At 38.9% G+C, this 18276-nt stretch overlaps 1 protein-coding gene across 1 annotated transcript in view; it reads right to left on the bottom strand.

Moving 5' to 3' along the window:
- Positions 1-18276, bottom strand: part of LOC118945288 (neurexin-2-like) — a 139026-nt gene that overhangs the window by 53830 nt on the left and 66920 nt on the right. The gene's annotated exons all lie outside the window — the stretch shown is intronic.

Genomic DNA, 18276 nt, shown 5'->3' with positions numbered 1-18276 from the left:
CATACAGTAGGCGTCTAATTACAACACATACAGTAGGTCTCTAATTACAAGACATACAGTAGGACTCTGTAATTACAACACATACAGTAGGACTCTGTAATTACAACACATACAGTAAGCCTCTGTAATTACAACACATACAGTAGGCCTCTAATTACAACACATACAGTAGCACTCTGTACCTCTAATTACAACACATGCAGTAACTCTCTGTACCTCTAATTACAACACATACAGTAGACCTCTCTAATTACAACACATACAGTAGGCCTCTAATTACAACACATACAGTAGGCCTCTCTAATTACAACACATACAGTAGGCCTCGAATTACAACACAGTAGGACTCTGTAATTACAACACATACAGTAGGACTCTGTAATTACAACACATACAGTAGGACTCTGTAATTACAACACATAGAGTAGAACTCTGTAATTACAACACATACAGTAGGCCTCTGTAATTACAACACAGTGTCGGCCTCTAATTACAACACATACAGTAGGACTCTGTAATTACAACATGTACAGTAGGCCTCTAATTACAACACATACAGTAGGACTCTGTAATTACAACACATACAGTAGGCCTCTAATTACAACACAGTAGGACTCTGTAATTACAACACATACAGTAGGCCTCTCTAATTACAACACATACAGTAAGCCTCTCTAATTACAACACATACAGTAGACCTCTCTAATTACAACACATACAGTAGGACTCTGTAATTACAACACATACAGTAGGCCTCTCTAATTACAACACATACAGTAGGACTCTGTAATTACAACACATAGAGTAGAACTCTGTAATTACAACACATACAGTAGGCGTCTAATTACAACACATACAGTAGGTCTCTAATTACAAGACATACAGTAGGACTCTGTAATTACAACACATACAGTAGGACTCTGTAATTACAACACATACAGTAAGCCTCTGTAATTACAACACATACAGTAGGCCTCTAATTACAACACATACAGTAGCACTCTGTACCTCTAATTACAACACATGCAGTAACTCTCTGTACCTCTAATTACAACACATACAGTAGACCTCTCTAATTACAACACATACAGTAGGCCTCTAATTACAACACATACAGTAGGCCTCTCTAATTACAACACATACAGTAGGCCTCGAATTACAACACAGTAGGACTCTGTAATTACAACACATACAGTAGGACTCTGTAATTACAACACATACAGTAGGCCTCTGTAATTACAACACAGTGTCGGCCTCTAATTACAACACATACAGTAGGACTCTGTAATTACAACATGTACAGTAGGCCTCTAATTACAACACATAGAGTAGAACTCTGTAATTACAACACATACAGTAGGCGTCTAATTACAACACATACAGTAGGTCTCTAATTACAAGACATACAGTAGGACTCTGTAATTACAACACATACAGTAGGACTCTGTAATTACAACACATACAGTAAGCCTCTGTAATTACAACACATACAGTAGGCCTCTAATTACAACACATACAGTAGCACTCTGTACCTCTAATTACAACACATGCAGTAACTCTCTGTACCTCTAATTACAACACATACAGTAGACCTCTCTAATTACAACACATACAGTAGGCCTCTAATTACAACACATACAGTAGGCCTCTCTAATTACAACACATACAGTAGGCCTCGAATTACAACACAGTAGGACTCTGTAATTACAACACATACAGTAGGACTCTGTAATTACAACACATACAGTAGGACTCTGTAATTACAACACATAGAGTAGAACTCTGTAATTACAACACATACAGTAGGCCTCTGTAATTACAACACAGTGTCGGCCTCTAATTACAACACATACAGTAGGACTCTGTAATTACAACATGTACAGTAGGCCTCTAATTACAACACATACAGTAGGCCTCTAATTACAACACAGTAGGACTCTGTAATTACAACACATACAGTAGGCCTCTCTAATTACAACACATACAGTAAGCCTCTCTAATTACAACACATACAGTAGACCTCTCTAATTACAACACATACAGTAGGACTCTGTAATTACAACACATACAGTAGGCCTCTCTAATTACAACACATACAGTAGGACTCTGTAATTACAACACATAGAGTAGAACTCTGTAATTACAACACATACAGTAGGCGTCTAATTACAACACATACAGTAGGTCTCTAATTACAAGACATACAGTAGGACTCTGTAATTACAACACATACAGTAGGACTCTGTAATTACAACACATACAGTAAGCCTCTGTAATTACAACACATACAGTAGGCCTCTAATTACAACACATACAGTAGCACTCTGTACCTCTAATTACAACACATGCAGTAACTCTCTGTACCTCTAATTACAACACATAAAGTAGACCTCTCTAATTACAACACATACAGTAGGCCTCTAATTACAACACATACAGTAGGCCTCTCTAATTACAACACATACAGTAGGCCTCGAATTACAACACAGTAGGACTCTGTAATTACAACACATACAGTAGGACTCTGTAATTACAACACATACAGTAGGACTCTGTAATTACAACACATAGAGTAGAACTCTGTAATTACAACACATACAGTAGGCCTCTGTAATTACAACACAGTGTCGGCCTCTAATTACAACACATACAGTAGGACTCTGTAATTACAACATGTACAGTAGGCCTCTAATTACAACACATACAGTAGGACTCTAATTACAACACAGTAGGACTCTGTAATTACAACACATACAGTAGGCCTCTCTAATTACAACACATACAGTAAGCCTCTCTAATTACAACACATACAGTAGACCTCTCTAATTACAACACATACAGTAGGACTCTGTAATTACAACACATAGAGTAGAACTCTGTAATTACAACACATACAGTAGGCGTCTAATTACAACACATACAGTAGGTCTCTAATTACAAGACATACAGTAGGAATCTGTAATTACAACACATACAGTAGGACCCTGTAATTACAACACATACAGTAAGCCTCTGTAATTACAACACATACAGTAGGCCTCTAATTACAACACATACAGTAGCACTCTGTACCTCTAATTACAACACATGCAGTAACTATCTGTACCTCTAATTACAACACATACAGTAGGCCTCTCTAATTACAACACATACAGTAGGACTCTGTAATTACAACACATACAGTAGGCCTCTCTAATTACAACACATACAGTAGAACTCTGTAATTACAACACATACAGTAGGCGTCTAATTACAACACATACAGTAGGACTCTGTAATTACAACACATAGAGTAGGACTCTGTAATTACAACACATACAGTAGGTCTCTAATTACAAGACATACAGTAGGACTCTGTAATTACAACACATACAGTAGGCCTCTGTAATTACAACACAGTGTCGGCCTCTAATTACAACACATACAGTAGGACTCTGTAATTACAACATGTACAGTAGGCCTCTAATTACAACACATAGAGTAGAACTCTGTAATTACAACACATGCAGTAACTCTCTGTACCTCTAATTACAACACATACAGTAGACCTCTCTAATTACAACACATACAGTAGGCCTCTAATTACAACACATACAGTAGGCCTCTCTAATTACAACACATACAGTAGGCCTCGAATTACAACACAGTAGGACTCTGTAATTACAACACATACAGTAGGACTCTGTAATTACAACACATACAGTAGGCCTCTGTAATTACAACACAGTGTCGGCCTCTAATTACAACACATACAGTAGGACTCTGTAATTACAACATGTACAGTAGGCCTCTAATTACAACACATAGAGTAGAACTCTGTAATTACAACACATACAGTAGGCGTCTAATTACAACACATACAGTAGGTCTCTAATTACAAGACATACAGTAGGACTCTGTAATTACAACACATACAGTAGGACTCTGTAATTACAACACATACAGTAAGCCTCTGTAATTACAACACATACAGTAGGCCTCTAATTACAACACATACAGTAGCACTCTGTACCTCTAATTACAACACATGCAGTAACTCTCTGTACCTCTAATTACAACACATACAGTAGACCTCTCTAATTACAACACATACAGTAGGCCTCTAATTACAACACATACAGTAGGCCTCTCTAATTACAACACATACAGTAGGCCTCGAATTACAACACAGTAGGACTCTGTAATTACAACACATACAGTAGGACTCTGTAATTACAACACATACAGTAGGACTCTGTAATTACAACACATAGAGTAGAACTCTGTAATTACAACACATACAGTAGGCCTCTGTAATTACAACACAGTGTCGGCCTCTAATTACAACACATACAGTAGGACTCTGTAATTACAACATGTACAGTAGGCCTCTAATTACAACACATACAGTAGGACTCTGTAATTACAACACATACAGTAGGCCTCTAATTACAACACAGTAGGACTCTGTAATTACAACACATACAGTAGGCCTCTCTAATTACAACACATACAGTAAGCCTCTCTAATTACAACACATACAGTAGACCTCTCTAATTACAACACATACAGTAGGACTCTGTAATTACAACACATACAGTAGGCCTCTCTAATTACAACACATACAGTAGGACTCTGTAATTACAACACATAGAGTAGAACTCTGTAATTACAACACATACAGTAGGCGTCTAATTACAACACATACAGTAGGTCTCTAATTACAAGACATACAGTAGGACTCTGTAATTACAACACATACAGTAGGACTCTGTAATTACAACACATACAGTAAGCCTCTGTAATTACAACACATACAGTAGGCCTCTAATTACAACACATACAGTAGCACTCTGTACCTCTAATTACAACACATGCAGTAACTCTCTGTACCTCTAATTACAACACATAAAGTAGACCTCTCTAATTACAACACATACAGTAGGCCTCTAATTACAACACATACAGTAGGCCTCTCTAATTACAACACATACAGTAGGCCTCGAATTACAACACAGTAGGACTCTGTAATTACAACACATACAGTAGGACTCTGTAATTACAACACATACAGTAGGACTCTGTAATTACAACACATAGAGTAGAACTCTGTAATTACAACACATACAGTAGGCCTCTGTAATTACAACACAGTGTCGGCCTCTAATTACAACACATACAGTAGGACTCTGTAATTACAACATGTACAGTAGGCCTCTAATTACAACACATACAGTAGGACTCTGTAATTACAACACATACAGTAGGCCTCTAATTACAACACAGTAGGACTCTGTAATTACAACACATACAGTAGGCCTCTCTAATTACAACACATACAGTAAGCCTCTCTAATTACAACACATACAGTAGACCTCTCTAATTACAACACATACAGTAGGACTCTGTAATTACAACACATAGAGTAGAACTCTGTAATTACAACACATACAGTAGGCGTCTAATTACAACACATACAGTAGGTCTCTAATTACAAGACATACAGTAGGACTCTGTAATTACAACACATACAGTAGGACCCTGTAATTACAACACATACAGTAAGCCTCTGTAATTACAACACATACAGTAGGCCTCTAATTACAACACATACAGTAGCACTCTGTACCTCTAATTACAACACATGCAGTAACTATCTGTACCTCTAATTACAACACATACAGTAGGCCTCTCTAATTACAACACATACAGTAGGACTCTGTAATTACAACACATACAGTAGGCCTCTCTAATTACAACACATACAGTAGAACTCTGTAATTACAACACATACAGTAGGCGTCTAATTACAACACATACAGTAGGACTCTGTAATTACAACACATAGAGTAGGACTCTGTAATTACAACACATACAGTAGGTCTCTAATTACAAGACATACAGTAGGACTCTGTAATTACAACACATACAGTAGGCCTCTGTAATTACAACACAGTGTCGGCCTCTAATTACAACACATACAGTAGGACTCTGTAATTACAACATGTACAGTAGGCCTCTAATTACAACACATAGAGTAGAACTCTGTAATTACAACACATACAGTAGGCGTCTAATTACAACACATACAGTAGGTCTCTAATTACAAGACATACAGTAGGACTCTGTAATTACAACACATACAGTAGGACTCTGTAATTACAACACATACAGTAAGCCTCTGTAATTACAACACATACAGTAGGCCTCTAATTACAACACATACAGTAGCACTCTGTACCTCTAATTACAACACATGCAGTAACTCTCTGTACCTCTAATTACAACACATACAGTAGACCTCTCTAATTACAACACATACAGTAGGCCTCTAATTACAACACATACAGTAGGCCTCTCTAAGTACAACACATACAGTAGGCCTCGAATTACAACACAGTAGGACTCTGTAATTACAACACATACAGTAGGACTCTGTAATTACAACACATACAGTAGGACTCTGTAATTACAACACATAGAGTAGAACTCTGTAATTACAACACATACAGTAGGCCTCTGTAATTACAACACAGTGTCGGCCTCTAATTACAACACATACAGTAGGACTCTGTAATTACAACATGTACAGTAGGCCTCTAATTACAACACATACAGTAGGACTCTGTAATTACAACACATACAGTAGGCCTCTAATTACAACACAGTAGGACTCTGTAATTACAACACATACAGTAGGCCTCTCTAATTACAACACATACAGTAAGCCTCTCTAATTACAACACATACAGTAGACCTCTCTAATTACAACACATACAGTAGGACTCTGTAATTACAACACATAGAGTAGAACTCTGTAATTACAACACATACAGTAGGCGTCTAATTACAACACATACAGTAGGTCTCTAATTACAAGACATACAGTAGGACTCTGTAATTACAACACATACAGTAGGACTCTGTAATTACAACACATACAGTAAGCCTCTGTAATTACAACACATACAGTAGGCCTCTAATTACAACACATACAGTAGCACTCTGTACCTCTAATTACAACACATGCAGTAACTCTCTGTACCTCTAATTACAACACATACAGTAGGCCTCTCTAATTACAACACATACAGTAGGACTCTGTAATTACAACACATACAGTAGGCCTCTCTAATTACAACACATACAGTAGAACTCTGTAATTACAACACATACAGTAGGCGTCTAATTACAACACATACAGTAGAACTCTGTAATTACAACACATAGAGTAGGACTCTGTAATTACAACACATACAGTAGGTTTCTAATTACAAGACATACAGTAGGACTCTGTAATTACAACACATACAGTAGGCCTCTGTAATTACAACACAGTGTCGGCCTCTAATTACAACACATACAGTAGGACTCTGTAATTACAACATGTACAGTAGGCCTCTAATTACAACACATACAGTAGGACTCTGTAATTACAACACATACAGTAGGCCTCTAATTACAACACAGTAGGACTCTGTAATTACAACACATACAGTAGGCCTCTCTAATTACAACACATACAGTAAGCCTCTCTAATTACAACACATACAGTAGACCTCTAATTACAACACATACAGTAAGCCTTTCTAATTACAACACATACAGTAGACCTCTCTAATTACAACACATACAGTAGGACTCTGTAATTACAACACATACAGTAGGCCTCTCTAATTACAACACATACAGTAGGACTCTGTAATTACAACACATAGAGTAGAACTCTGTAATTACAACACATACAGTAGGCCTCTAATTACAACACATACAGTAGGTCTCTAATTACAAGACATACAGTAGGACTCTGTAATTACAACACATAGAGTAGAACTCTGTAATTACAACACATACAGTAGGCGTTTAATTACAACACATACAGTAGGTCTCTAATTACAAGACATACAGTAGGACTCTGTAATTACAACACATACAGTAGGACTCTGTAATTACAACACATACAGTAAGCCTCTGTAATTACAACACATACAGTAGGCCTCTAATTACAACACATACAGTAGCACTCTGTACCTCTAATTACAACACATGCAGTAACTCTCTGTACCTCTAATTACAACACATGCAGTAACTCTCTGTACCTCTAATTACAACACATACAGTAGGCCTCTAATTACAACACATACAGTAGGCCTCTCTAATTACAACACATACAGTATCCCTCTCTAACTTTAACACATACAGTAGGCCTCTCCATAGACCGTTCTAATCTATACAATATAATGATCCTGATACTCAACACATACATTTAGTGGGCAATAGGCATCTCTTTAAAATACTAGCACATAGCATTTTACCCCATATGTACTGTAATAAAGGCTGACACTGCTGTACTAAAGCAGTTTTATCAGAGGATCCCTCATAGCTCATACCTACATGGAGGTTATATTGGATATCTATGCTTTCGATGAGGCACATTTACATGAGACAATCTACATTATGAGAACAGGATATGGTCTTCTAGGAAGGTTACACTTCTAGGTATGTTACATATGATTCACCCAGTCAAGCCTATAAATGCCATATCATTGCATACCGATATACTGTATCATTATACGATTACAAGCACAGACAAATTACAAGCCAACAGAGTTAAAGATGCACCGACACTGACTCACAATGCGCACACACACACACACACACACACACACACACTTTGGGGAAATATTGTAAGTTATAAGGTCCCAACATAAAGTTCTCTGCGGGAACATTAATGGAAGAAATGATGAAATAAATAAATAACGGCAGGAGAGTGGAAACCTGATACAGTCTCTCAAAGGTTTGGAAGAGGCCCAACAGTTTAAATTCCACATTACTTTTACCACCATTCACCCCTGGTAGTTGATTAGCAATGCCTCTGAAGTAGTTGCCACAGAGATCCGAGACCACATCAACTCAATTCCCCTGTGACGACAGGAACCTACTGACGGCAACACACAGCCTCACCCAGACCTAGTGTGTAATGAAGCACGGAAAGCCCCAGATTGCCAAGGAATAAGTGTCTGCGGGGCGGATGTCAGAGTTGTCAGAGGAGGGAAGGTGGGAGTCAAGGCAGTGCTTTGCCTTGGTGATGAGTGAGTCACAGTTCCACTTCCTTGTTGGAGACTGCGATGCCATCGTGATAATGAGGGGAAAGAGGCTGAGAGCAATGCATTGTGTCAAGATCCTGGGGCTCAAAGGAATCTATGATGCTAGCCCTTAAAGAGGCTATATGAATGCCAACATCACTTACTGGTTTAAAGACCAACGGATTGGATTGAATGGGAAAATGAAATGTATTCAGAGAGAAATTCATTTTCATTCACTACTACTTGAGGAAGGTAAATTCAATTTCCCCAAATTGTGATAGATAAAAAATGAATAAATGTGGCTGTGTAATCTCACTTGAAAGGAAGAAGGAAATATTCAGAGAGAATCAGGCCACATTGTATATACTGTCTTCCAAACAGTGAAAAGACAACGTCTCTGTGTGTGAGCATATTACGGAGCACGGCCAACTGTCACTATAAATCATGAGAGTGCACAGGGTCCTAATGATGAGAGTTCAGATACAGGTGAGTTGATGTCCCAGCACAATGACTGATCTGCCTCAACATTATGGCAACATCTTATATGAGTAAAAATGACTAATATTGGTGAGACTATTACAGGATCACAAGTGACTTCGAGATTCAATGTAACCTTTAAAGATCCTGATACTCCACATGTATCAGTCCAGAGCTTAACTTTCATTCATCCAGAAAATAGATATGACAAACTGATAACTCAGTTACAAGGTTTCTGATAAATAACCTCCACTGAATGTGGTCCAACTAATGCTTCCAGTCTTCTGTTCTGAAAAAACAAATCCATAAATGGCTAGAATGATTAAGTCCTGAGCAAATGAAAGCCCTATGACTCAGCTAAACAAAATTCTAGGGCTAGAATCCAGATTCCTTAAAGGACAACAGGGCTTTGTTTTCCGTCAAAGCCTTCACACAATGAGACAGACAGAGGCATTAGTCCTGCTTTCTAATTGTAATCCAATTGATGTGTGCAGCTCATAGAAGTGAAATACAGTACGCAGCTTTATGGAATAGTGAGAGTTGGCAGAATAAATTCAACATATGACAGTGGTGGAAGCTTGACAAGAAGTGAGATAATGGAATTAGATAGGGTTGAACATAACCAACAGACCCAACCAGGCAAATGTTGAAGAAATATATGGAGAGGTCCGTATATCTTTTAATCTTCACTTGTTTACTTTGGCTTGAAACTTGGCACAATAGTAAAGGCCACGATGGAGTTGAATGCCAGTTATAGCTTAAACTGCCAGAGGCAATTTAACGTTAACAAGCAATTTCTCTGTCACTGTGAAACTCATTATGGCTAGAAGAACATTTGAAAGAGCTTGAAGGCAGCTACAAGTGTTCCAAATGTAGGGTTCAAGCTGGGCCAATACCTTGTCAGACGTTACTTGTGTTATTGATTTCTTAACATTGAAAAAAGAGGAAGGTCCATTAAAGTTGATACAAACGAGGGACAAAGGTTTGTGAGTGGTGATTTGTTTGGATGGGTGTCTCGCATCAACTACTAGAGACAATGTGTATGCCAATCAGCGACCCCTGGTGAGCTGTTTCTATGCCGTTCAACCATATTGGAATAAATCAAAAACATGGGATTTGGTTGGACACTTTGATCAATGCTACATGGCACAAAAATATCCAGAAAACTTTTTAAAATAGGAGTTTATTCAACTAGTCAAACCCACCACCCTGGTCTGTGCGTATACTGAACACATTTTTCCATAGAGGAGTCAGGCTATAACAACTAACAACTCGGTCATCTTTGTTGGTTGTAAAATCAACCCTTCCATGCTCCAATAAATTGCTTTTTTATTGAAATGAAAATTGACATTTAGATTCATCTCCTGCAGGCAGACAAAGACAGTATCTAATACTGAATGACCTTGAGCAAACACAATACCCAATGTGTCGACACAGATAACATATTCAACTCAAAGTGACTTCTGAGACACACCGAAGAGCTGAGATGAGATGAATGCTATACACATACCCACATATGTGTTTGAACTAGGAAAGCTTCTCTCGAGAGCTTGCTTTTTCCTCAACCATGTCTCTAAGAACAGTCGGGCGAGAGCAAGACAGGACATGGGTTTAAGTTGCTGTCATAACTATTTTAAAATAAAAGTGCTACATAACAAGAAATGCTACTCTATGACAAAAAAAACATCTGGTGTGAGGACAATGCCCAACATTAATGGTGTCCCATGTGAGGACAACCAACTACATTACTTGAAGACACAATACATTCCAAATCCCTTCAAGTTAATCCTTGGGGTAACAGTTCACTTGTTAACCATCTTATACACCTCATAATGATGTATTCTACTGATGTCTGCTCTCTACAATTCAGACTGCAGTGCCGAAGATTGGCTCTGTCAGGTAACCTCTATAACAGCAACAGTTTGTGCATACTACATCCGTGTAAAACTCAGACCCCTACTCATAATATACAGTGCCTTCAGAAAGTATTCATACTCCTTGACATATTCCACATTTTGTTGTGCTACAGCCTGAATTCAAAATTGATTAAATAGATTTCTCTCTCACTATTTACATACAATACCCCATAATGACAAAGTGAAAACATGTTTTTAGATATTTCTTTTGCACATTTATTAAAATGAAATACATAAATAACTCATTTATATAAGTATTCACACCTCTTTGCTATGGCACTCCAAACTGAGCTCAGGTGCATCCAATTTCCTTTGATCATCCTTGAGATGTCAATACAACTTAATTGGAGTCCACTTGTGGCCAATTCAGTTGTTTGGACATGATTTATTTTTAATGAAACAAATGTCTATAGAAGATCCCAGAGTTGAGAGTACTTGTCAGAGTAGAAACTATACCATGAAGTCCAAAGAACTGTCCGTAGATCTCTGAGAGAACTGTGATGAGGCGCATATCTGGGGAAGGGTATAAAGCAACTTGTATAGTGTTGAAAGTTTCCGAGAGCACAGTGGTCTCCATCATTGGGAGATAGAAAATATATGGAACTAGCCAAACTGCCTAGAGCTGGCCGTCTAACCAAACCGGGCAAGAAGGACCTTGGTCAGATAGGTGACCAAGAACCCAATGACCACTCTAACAGAACTACAGAGTTACTTGACTGAGAAGGGAGAACCTGCCAAAAGGACAACAGTCTCTACAGCTTTTCACCAATCTGAACTTTAAGCCACTCCTGAGAAAAAGGCAAATGACATCACAAATTGAGTTTGCAAATAGGCACGTGACAGACTGAGAGCATTAGGCAAAAGATGATGTGGTCTGATGAGACAACAAATTAACTATTTGGCCTGAATGCAAAGCACTATGTTTAGAGAAAACCAGGCACAGCTCATCACCCGTCTAACACCATCCCTACCATAAGGCATGGTGGTGGCAGCATCATGCTATGGGGATGCTTTTCAGCGGCACGGACTGGGAGACTGGTAAGGATAGAGGGAACAATGAATGGAGCCAAATACAGGCCAATCCTTGATGAGAGCCTGCCTCAGAGTGCAAACGACCTTAGACTGGGGTGAAGATTTACATTCCAACAGGACAATGACCCCGAGCATATGGCCAAAACAATGCTGGATTGGCTTCAGAACAAGTGTGTGAAAGTCCTTTAGTGGCACAGCGAAAGCCCAGACTTGAAAACCATTGAAAATCTGTGGAAAGGCTTAAAGATTGCTGTTCACCGCCGCTCCCCATCAAACTTAACAGAGCTTGTGAAACTCTGCAAGGAAGAAAAGGAGAAAATCCCAAAATCCAGATGTGCAAAGCTGATACAGACATGCCCAAAACGACTCAAAGATGATACAGACATGCCCAAAACGACTCAAAGATGATACAGACATGCCCAAAACGACTCAAAGATGATACAGACATGCCCAAAACGACTCAAAGATGATACAGACATGCCCAAAACGACTCAAAGATGATACAGACATACCCAAAACGACTCAAAGATGATACAGACATGCCCAAAACGACTCAAAGATGATACAGACATGCCCAAAACGACTCAAAGATGATACAGACATACCCAAAACGACTCAAAGATGATACAGACATGCCCAAAACGACTCAAAGATGATACAGACATACCCAAAACGACTCAAAGATGATACAGACATGCCCAAAACGACTCAAAGATGATACAGACATGCCCAAAACGACTCAAAGATGATACAGACATACCCAAAACGACTCAAAGATGATACAGACATGCCCAAAACGACTCAAAGATGATACAGACATGCCCAAAACGACTCAAAGATGATACAGACATACCCAAAACGACTCAAAGATGATACAGACATACCCAAAACGACTCAAAGATGATACAGACATACCCAAAACGACTCAAAGCTGATACAGACATACCCAAAACGACTCAAAGCTGATACAGACATGCCCAAAACGACTCAAAGATGATACAGACATGCCCAAAACGACTCAAAGATGATACAGACATACCCAAAACGACTCAAAGCTGATACAGACATACCCAAAACGACTCAAAGATGATACAGACATACCCAAAACGACTCAAAGCTAATACAGACATACCCAAAACGACTCAAAGATGATACAGACATACCCAAAACGACTCAAAGCTAATACAGACATGCCCAAAACGACTCAAAGATGATACAGACATACCCAAAATGACTCAAAGCTAATACAGACATACCCAAAACGACTCAAAGATGATACAGACATACCCAAAACGACTCAAAGCTGATACAGACATACCCAAAACGACTCAAAGCTAATACAGACATACCCAAAACGACTCAAAGATGATACAGACATACCCAAAACGACTCAAAGCTGATACAGACATACCCAAAACGACTCAAAGATGATACAGACATACCCAAAACGACTCAAAGCTGATACAGACATACCCAAAACGACTCAAAGCTGATACAGACATACCCAAAACGACTCAAAGCTGATACAGACATACCCAAAAATGACCCAAAGCTGTAATCTCTGCCAAAGGTGCTTCTACAAAGTATTCAGTCAGGGGTGTGAATACTTATGTAAAAAATGTATTTCTGTATTTTATTTTCAATAAATGTGAGAGAGGAAAATTGTAAAACATGTTTTCACTTTGTCATTATGGGGCTGTAACGGTTTTCTATATGTGAAGGAGAGTCGGACCAAAATGCAGCGTGTAGATTGCGATCCATGTTTTAATGAACAAACGTAAAACACGAATCAATGCAAACACTACAAAATAAAGAACGTGATGAACGTAACGAAAACCTAAAACAGCCTATCTGGTGAAAAACACATAGACAGGAACAATCACCCACAAACACACAGTGAAACCCAGACTACCTAAATATGGTTCCCAATCAGAGACAATGACTAACACCTGCCTCTGATTGAGAACCATATCAGGCCAGACATAGAAATAGACAAACAAGACATCCAACATAGAATGCCCACCCAGTTCACGTCCTGACCAACACTAAAACAAGGAAAACACACACAAATGATGGTCAGAACGTGACAGGGGCATTGTGTGTAGATGGTTGAGAAAACCATATATAAATACATTTTGAATTCAGGCTATAACACAAAATGTGGAATAAGTCAAGGGGCATGAATACTAAATAATAGGAACTGTAAAAAAATATAAAACAGAGTTTCCTACATAGCTTCCATGTCAGGAGACACAAAACGGTTTCAAATGTCAGTAGGGCAAGGCCAGCAGTGCATCAGAGAGGGATGGATAGCAGAATGAGTTGATTTGAATGGGAGCAGAGCAGGCCTACAGATTCTCCATGTCTTTGCATCAGAGTACATGAGTGTATCCCCATTCCCTGGATTGGCTGGCAAATGAGGCGTGTGTCAGAGGGAGACGTGCGTACAGCAGTCTGATTTATGTCGCTGTCCTAATTCTCCTCTCTGGTGAGGAGCGCTGTAATCGACTTTGACCCTCCTCTTGGCTCTGAGGGTAAAGGTTAGTCCAGTCCAGATACACTTGAGAGAGATGACTGGGCCAATGAGGCTCAGTAATGACCATGTGGCCATGTGATTTCTTGACAGATGCATGGTCTTGGAATGGCTACAAATTCCAAATCTTTGCTCCTTCAAAGCTCAAGCTCTGTCAGAATTCAGCAGATACAGTTGAAGTCAGAAGTTTACATACACTTAGGTTGGAGTCATTAAAACTTGTTTTTCAACTACTCCACAAATGTCTTGTTAACAAACTATAGTTTTGGCAAGTCAGTTAGGACATCTACTTTGTGCATGACAAGTCATTTTTCCAACAATTGTTTACAGACATATTATTTCACAATTCCAGTGGGTCAGAAGTTTACATACACTAAGTTGACTGTGCCTTTAAACAGCTTGGAACATTCCAGAAAATGATGTAATGGCTTCAAAAGCTTCTGATAGGCTAATTGACATCATTGTGAAGATGCTGGAGGAAATGGGTACACGGGTTCAAAAGTATCTATGTCCACAGTAAAATCAATTCTACATCAACATAACCCGACAGGCCGATCAGCAAGGAAGAAGCCACTGCTCCAAAACCGCCATAAAAAAAGCCAGACTACGGTTTGCAACTGCACATGGGGACAAAGATCGTACTTTTTGGAAAAATGTCTTCTGGTTTGATGAAACAAAAATAGAACTGTTTGGCCAGTTTAGAGGAAAAAGGGGGAGGCTTATAAGCCGAAGAACACCATCTCAACCGTGAAGCACGGGGGTGGCAGCATCATGTTGTGGGGGTGCTTTGCTGCAGGAGGGACTGGTGCACTTTACAAAATAGATGGCCTCATGAGGAATGAAAAATGGTTTAAGGACAACAAAGTCAAGTTATTGGAGTGGCCATCACAAAGCCCTGACCTCAATCCTATAGAAAATGTGTGGGCAGAACTGAAAAAGCGTGTGCGAGCAAGGAGGCCTACAAACCTGGCTCAGTTACACCAGCTCTGTCAGGAGGAATGGGCCAAAATTCATCCAACTTATTGTGGGAAGCTTGTGGAAGGCTACCCGAAACGTTTGACCCAAGTGAAACAATTTAAAGACAATGCTACCAAATACTAATTTGTTCTATGTAAACTTCTGACCTACTGTGAATGTGATGAAAGAAATAAAATATACATAATTCTCTCTACTATTATTCTGACATTTCACATTCCTAAAATAAAGTGGTGACCCTAACTGACCTAAGACAGGTTTTACTAGGACTAAATATCAGGAATTGTGAAAAACTGAGTTGAAATGTATTTGGCTAAGGTGTATGTAAACTTCTGACTTCAACTGTAACTATATGTGACTCGTTTCAGGAAACTAGGAGTATGTCCTACTTTAAAAAAAATCTAAATATGTTTTTTGGCAGAAATACCTTCTGGAACATGTGAACTTTCCTGTGCCTAAAAAAACTTGTATGCCATCTGTAAATATGAATAAAATTGTCAAATTACGAGCCTAATTGGTTTAACCACAACCTTCCAGTCAGCAACCTTCCCGCTAGCCATGATTGGCTGAGATAATGAGTGGGCTGGACATGCAGAGAGAGGAGTTCAGATTGGTCTGCCATTTAGCACGCTTCTGTCTATTTGAGCTGGTCAGTATGTGTAGGTAATCGTCTCTAAAGCAGCATTTAAACAAATATATTGCGATAGTAGAACTGCATAAGTGTTTCTCTACACTTTCTGGAGAACTGTTTTGAAATCAGTGGAATTGGAGTATGATAGCTAAGGAGATGGAGAAAACACCTGTCTCCGGATTACGTCTTCAAACTAATGACAACCATGGCATCCGTGAGAGAGGGAGAAGCGTCCATCCATGTATACAGGTAAGATAGTCTAGCTAGCTACATTTTCAGATATTACACGTTTCTAATTTTGTCAGAAAGTCGTTTTCATTTCAAGTTAAGTGTACTGTTAGCTAGCTAGTTAACATTAGCTGGTTGGATCGCTAGCTAACGTTACGTGTATGATCTGTGTAGTAATATTATTCGTATCTCAGAGCCATTTGCTTTTCTATTTATAGCCTAATGTTAGATAGCTAGCTAACATTGAACCTGGTTGGTTAGCTACCTGCAGATTCATGAAGGGCAGTAACATTATGAGTTGGGATTATGGTTCATTGTTTAGTTAGCTAGCAACATGTCTTAACAAAAGACTCCACTATGCAAGTAACCGTTTCAATAGAATGTTAATGATGTCACTGCGACAACTGTTGATAGACGTAACTGGTAAATTCGCTATCTACTCCGATTTCAGAGCACTCTCATCTGAGTGTGCCAGAGTGCAGAGTAACTGATACATTTCCGAATGCTCAAACCCGTTGAATATGTCCGGTGTCAGTAAATGTTGGCAAAAAAGTGTTGTTGCCAGCCTAACCAGCTCTGTTAGGGTGAGTAAAATGGTCATAGTGAGCGGTTCTCTCATTTGTGTCTGAAAGTAGCTATCAAGCTAGCTAGCCAGTTAGCTTGGGTGCTTGACTGCTGTTGTTAGGCCAGAATACTCGAACCAACCCTTAAAGAGATGGGTGGGGCTAAAGCTTAAGAGGGTGTGAACGATGCTGAATGGGTGTAGACAAAAAAGAGGTCTCCAGTAGGTGTACAAAATATTCAAAGGCAATTTTCTCAAAAGTGAGGTTACAAGTTCCTTAACTTTCAAAGCAGAACTACTTTCCCATTGTTCCTCAACTGTAGTGTATGCATTTTCTAGCTCAGAGTCTCTACTTTTATCCAATCTAAAAAACACAATTTCAAATTTTGCTACGGAAGACCGAATCGAGTGGGTTGGTCACAAATGTATTATTTGTACATTTCTTATAAGTCATATTTTTTTTTATCATGTCTTGTTATCTTTTATCTCGTTCTCTCTCTCTCTCTCTCTCTCATAGCTTTTGGCTTGCCTGATTTTATATTCTAGGTGACAAATATTGTATGCAGTCAAAGTGTGACACCGCATTGGTATTGTACTGTATGTCTCTATTTAGAAATAAAAAAAGGTGCAGTATCAGCTCACACAGAAGCCGCCCTCTGTGGATCAGAACACAAAGGGAAGTGTGGAGGTAGTGGGGGAAGGGTCTAAACCTGATGCAGGCAGTGGATCACAGCCATGGCCATGTTATACTTGGGCATGGAACCAGTTAGCCCTGGGTGTATTGATCACTCTGAGGTGAGCATCCAGCCTATTGTTGAAATGTCATTATGTTGCAATAAGCTAAAGTATTCTGTTCC

This window comes from Oncorhynchus mykiss, chromosome Y, assembly GCF_013265735.2.
Source record: "Oncorhynchus mykiss isolate Arlee chromosome Y, USDA_OmykA_1.1, whole genome shotgun sequence".
Classification (NCBI taxonomy): Eukaryota; Metazoa; Chordata; class Actinopteri; order Salmoniformes; family Salmonidae; genus Oncorhynchus; species Oncorhynchus mykiss.
The sequence above is the reverse complement of the archived record's forward strand: the minus strand, read 5'-3'. Positions and strand labels throughout refer to the sequence as shown.